Source organism: Nycticebus coucang, chromosome 2, assembly GCF_027406575.1.
Source record: "Nycticebus coucang isolate mNycCou1 chromosome 2, mNycCou1.pri, whole genome shotgun sequence".
Taxonomy (NCBI): Eukaryota; Metazoa; Chordata; class Mammalia; order Primates; family Lorisidae; genus Nycticebus; species Nycticebus coucang.
In genome coordinates, this window is record NC_069781.1 from 164,008,224 (window position 1) to 164,014,108 (window position 5,885).

At 34.8% G+C, this 5,885-nt stretch overlaps 1 non-coding gene across 1 annotated transcript; it reads left to right on the forward strand.

Moving 5' to 3' along the window:
- The first annotated feature begins 3,107 nt into the window (after nucleotides 1–3,107).
- LOC128579937 (U4 spliceosomal RNA) lies at nucleotides 3,108–3,244 on the forward strand. The gene has a single exon (XR_008378308.1). It is a non-coding gene; the product is annotated as a U4 spliceosomal RNA (small nuclear RNA).
- The last annotated feature ends 2,641 nt before the right edge of the window (nucleotides 3,245–5,885 follow it).

Consider the following 5,885-nt stretch of genomic DNA (forward strand, 5'->3'; position numbering starts at 1 on the left):
TTGAGACTTGTTTTAAGAGCCAGAAAGTGGCCTATTTTTATAAATACCCCATATGCACTTCACAAGGACATGTGTCCTGTAAAGTTGTAGGCTCAACCTGGTTAACCCTGTTCTCAAGTCTTCCACATTCTTTCTGCAATGCTCTCTACTTGTCCCATCAACTGTAATTGAATAGTCCCAAAATCATTGTGTACTATTATTTGTCCATTTATTTTGTCCATTTTTTTCTTTATGTATTTTGGAGCATTGTTATTCATTGCATAGGCATTTAGGATGTCTAAATATTCTTAAATAATGGACCCTTTATGATTTTGAAATAATACTGTCATTGTATGTGATGGTGTTCCCTGCCTTGAAGGCTGCTTTGCCCAACCCACAATATGAGCATCTTCATGTTTATATTCACAAATGGCCTGAGGTTCTGTTGTGCATTCAATTCATCTGTGTCTTTTATAGCTAAATTGTATATATTAAAAACATGTCTTTGATTCATCCTCTATATCCAGTATGATAAACCCTATCTTCAGTTTACAATGTTTAATTCATTTGCATGTAAGTAATAATCTTATTTGGATTACATATTGTAGCTTGCTATTAATTCTTTAGTTCTTGGTTGTTTTGTTCCTGGTTTCCCATCTTCTCTTGAGTTAATCTTGTTGTTGTTGTTTATTTGTCCATACTATCTCCTCTATTGACTTTTTTTGTTTGGTCTTATTCAGTTCTTTCCATTAATGTTTGTTCTAATGATAACAATATTTATCCTAAGGGTATCTAAGTGTAAATCAGATTAACATTGTATCACTCTACATATAATGTAAAATATATAATGCTATCATCAAGTAATTTATTTCTCCTTGGTTAGAATCTACCACTTTGTTAATTATTTTTGCTTTAAAAGTCCATGACATTTTATAACATTTGCAAAAGTAAAATACAACTCCTCATATTTAATATTTCTAGTGTTCTTCCTCCCATACTTTTATATTCAAATGTTCATTTGGTATAATTTACATTCAGCCTAAAGAGCTTTCTTGAACATTTCTGATCGTATGAGTCTGAATATATTTCTCAGATTCTGTCTAAAGCTTATCTGAAAGATGTCTTTATTTATAAAAAGACATTTTCAGTTGGTGAAGCAATCTATCTGATAGTGCCTCCGCACACTTCATCCCTTGCCTTGACATTTAAGATGTTAGTCTTTTATCTTCTTGCTCCCAGTGTTTTTCTTTCTTTCTTTTTTAATAAAAAAATCTGCTGTCTTTCTTCTTCAGACTTTCCTGTAGATGTCCACTCTGCCCCCTCTGCCTGGGATTTTCTGGGATTCTCATATCTATGTGTGTGTGTAAAACTATTTTTGAGAACTAAGATACAAAACTTTGAGATGGTTCTGCCAATATTTCTTCATTTTTTAATTTTCCTGTCCAATTCTCACTCTTCTCCCTTTCTGGGATTCAATTGTATGCTGGAGAGGGTTATTTGTTTACTTATTTGGATTTTTCAGTCTTTCTCTTTTTTCTTTGAGTAAATTTTCTTTTTTTTTCTTTTTTTTACAGATATCACATTTTATTTATCCACTCATATATTGATGGGCGAGTAAATTTTCTTAATGTATCTTTAAATTTGTGAGTACTTTCTTTTGTGGAACCCTATCTGATATTAATCTCATACAATTAATTTTAATTTCGGGTATTTATTTATATAATATCTCTATTTGATTCATGTTTCTAAGTTTCTATATCTTTTCTAAAAATTGCCATTTCTTTATTTATTTTATCTGTTTATTTAAAATTTTTCTATTGGTTATTTGGGGATGATCAGCTGCTAATTCCAATCTTTGGTCATTTGTGGGTTTGTTTTTATTGACTTCTTTCCTCATTACCAAGGGTCATATTGTCCTGTTTCTTCATACATCTAATGATTTTTTTTAAATTGTGTGGCATTATTTTTAATGTTTGTTGTTTAGACTTAATTTTGCTGATTTATTTGAAACAGTGTTGTTTATTTGTTCTAGAAGTTTAACATATTGTTCATAGATCATGTTGATCCTGCAACAACCTAGTTTTAGGCTTTGTTTAGGTGATATATGTTGATTTAGTCCTAGGGCAAATGTCTTAGTTCTCAAAAATAGTCTTTACTTTTAAGAAATGGCCTTTCTAGAGTTTTGATGAAAAGCCAAAGATATTACCAAACCCCTCTCACATAAAGGTAGTTTAACTTCAAATGCTTGCTCCTCTCTAGTGAGCAGCAGATTAAATCTCTGCTTAGTTCTTCCATCCTTCAAGCTGTTTATATTGCCTCTGGGACCTGTGGAATCTCATCCAAATATGCACAGTTAAGGAGTCAGACAAGAGAGGAATTCATGCAGTTGGCCCTCTGTATCCACAGTTCTTTTTCATGGATTCAATCAATTGCAGATCAAAATTATTTGGAAAAAAAATACAGCAATAAAATAATACAAATTTAAAAATCAATACAGTATAACAATTACTTATATAGCATTTAAGACATATTTAGAGATGATGTCACATATCCAGGTGTATGTATATATAGATTATATGCAAATGCTTCACCATTTTATATAAGGGGCTTGGGTATGTGTAGATTTTAGATGGGAGATGGGTGCGGTCCTAGATCCCTTCGGATATGGAGTGACAACTGTATATTAATTTTGGGATCTTCCTTTCTGTAGCTATATTCATTCTGATAATTTTCCTCTTCAATGTTCCAGGATTTCTGGAAATTCAAAAACTCTGTTCTCTAACCCAAAAGATGGGGCCTGAGTTCTACCTGCCATACTCACTATTTCCCCTCAAAGGAAAAATAAATGTGCGTGTTATCCAGTGTGGGTTCCTTTATTCAAGGATTAAATCCTTACTGCTTTATGACTTCTTTTGGCTAGTGTTTGGTTCCTCTGGGTATTTTTCCCCTTATATTGTGCCCATAATTTTTTTTCATTCCCTCTGGGATGATTAGTCCAATGGCAGGTACATTGTTACCTAAATTAGAACTCCTTGGGTAAGCTTTACCTATTCATTCATTCAACAAGAGTGAACTGAACCCCAGCCCTGTGCCTTCTGCTGGGTTAGACGTTGCAGATACAATGGTGAAGCTCACACTAGCAGTATCATAGCCAATGAGGTTTATCTGAGGCATGATTATTGCTCATTTAAAACTTTTCCCAATACCCTACCATGACAACTGCAATATAGTCAGCATTGGCAATTTTTTACAGTCTTTATAAACACTGAATAAAAAAAGTAAAGAAAGAAAGAAAAGAGAGAGAATGGTGAGTAAAATCACAAAGGGAGAGAGTGGATGAATAAAAAAACAAAGGCTATAATTCCCTTCTTTGTAGAGCTCTCAGTATGAGAGACACAAAGAAATCACACAAGTAAATGTATAATGAGAGTGTATGGTTATGAGAGCCTACAATAGGCAATTGGAAGGGATCAAGGACATCCAGGAAGGAGTCTCTGGGGAAGTATAATAATAATGGAGTTAGTATCTGATGTTGCTCTGGCACCTAGGAAGTATTCATGCAGTTATAGAAGCTGAAAACCCTTTGCAGAGTTCAGGACCACCACCACCAACAGAAACAGAAACCCTGAAATCAGGTGATCATCAAATCATGGATTGCTTATGCCTCTCCTAGAAGGAGTCCAGTAATAACACTGCATGCTATTCATTGTTCATCCTGAGGGTGCTGAGACAGAATCCTCTTTAATAGAGCCTATGGATCAGGATGGCTGAAACGAGAGTCAGAAGGGAGAGAGTTGTTGTACCACCCAACACAACAACCCAGCAGAGGGACAGGCGTACAGCCCATGGCCACTTCCAACATTTTTGAATCATTGTGAAGGAACTTAACTGATGTGGAAGAAACAGGATCTAAGAATCACCTTTTCTACTGAATCATTAAAATTAAAAAAAAAAGAAAAGAAAATACACTAAAGATCTTCTTCATGGATTAAAAATTTGGTTGGTGGCAGCAATGCTGTGACAGAGCTAGGATTTTGACCCCTGCCCAGGAGCCTGGGGAATTCCCCACAGGGATTCCTGTTGAGATCACTTGCTGGGTGGAAGGCAGGAGGCTACAGGGTGAGTCTTGGGATTAGGGGACTCTTGCACTCCAAACCATGAAGAAGGAGACAGCACTCCTCCTTCACTCTTTTCACAGAAACCACATAATCTTCTTTTATGAAGATGTATTCTGAGTCCCGTCAGCCTTATGGTAATGTTTTCTCAACTTGTTTCATAATTATGAAATAATTATAAATGGGTGACACAGATACTTAGTCTCTCTTTTTCTTTCTGTACAGCAGTAGGCATTCTGCCTGGAATTCTTAGTCTGATTAGTCAACCCTTGAAATGATTTCCCTTTTATAAATCTTCCTCGCCTAGGGAGTAAAAGGAAAAATATCACTTAGAAGGCATTTATGACTTTAATATTAATTATATTTTACTTAGCAGAGTTTTTTATTCTATGACAAATATTTAAGAAGGCAAAACAGAAACAGGACAAGAGGAAGAAAGATATAAACACATATATAGCCTATTTCCTAAAACCCACCATTGACAACATTCAAGGTCAAGGGAATGATGGGAGGCTGACCATAAACTCAGAGTAGATAGGGTGGATAGGAGAAGAAATGACAAGGCTGGAGAGGTTTGCTGTGACCAACTCTTTGATAGACTTTGTAGGCATATTAAAGATTTTAGAATTTACTCTTAAAGAAATGAAGAGCCATTCAAGAAATTTTAAGCAAGAAAAATTCTATAGTCAAATTCATATTAAAGTGAATACTAAAAGAATCCTTCTGACTGTAGTGTAGAGAATGCATTTGTATGAGGCAAGGGGAGAGTCTGTCAGGGGGTGTTTTGTCCTCAAGAGGAGAGGTAACAATGAGCAGGAAAAAAGATGAAAGTAATGAAGAGGGAAGGAAGTTCAGGGTGTCAGGAGGTATTTAGCAAGAGCAAATGAAAAGATTCGACAACTGATTAGATTGGGTTCTTTCCAAACTTTTCTTTCTCAATTATATATAGGTTTTTCTTTACCTTAATAATTAGGTTACCTTCTGTACACAATTATTTTATCCTTCTTTTTTTTTTTCTACTTAACAGTAAGAATTTGTTACTCACTGTTATTAAGTGTTGTGTAATAAGGCCTTGAATTTATGCATGCAATTGAATCCCTCGTTGTGGGATGCTGCTGGTGTTCTCCAGGTTTTGCTAATACAGGTAATTCTTTGACTGATAACCTTTGGGCATAAAGAACTTTCTTTGTCTATGAAACTAATTTATGGCTTTCACATGAAAGCTATAACCCAGTTACAACCTAAGAATGGGGGAAGGAAGAAAGGGAGGGGAGGGAGGGGGATTGGTGGGATTACACCTGCAGTGCATCTTACAAGGGTATATGTGAAACTTAGTAAATGTGGAATGTAAATGTCTTAGCACAATAACTAAGAAAATGCCAGGAAGGCTATGTTAACCAGTGTGATGAAAATGTGTCAAACGGTCTATGAAACTAGTATATGGTGCCCCATGATCACATTAATGTACACAGCTATGATTTAATAAAATAAAAAAAATAAAATTGAGGGACTTTACCTAACAATTGCAATCAGTGTAACTGGCTTATTGTACCCTCAATGAATCCCCAACAATAAAAAAAAATAAAATAAAATCTGGGCATGAAAAAAAGAAAGCCACAGTGACTCTTCAGTTACCATTGTCTAAGCACCTTTCTTCCACATTAAACTCATGATGACCTTGGGGGGGAAAAAAAACTTACTTTGTATCTGATTATTTCTTTAGAATAAATTACCACCAAATAACCTAATGGATATGATCATGTTAAGATTTTATAGCAGTAAATTGTATAT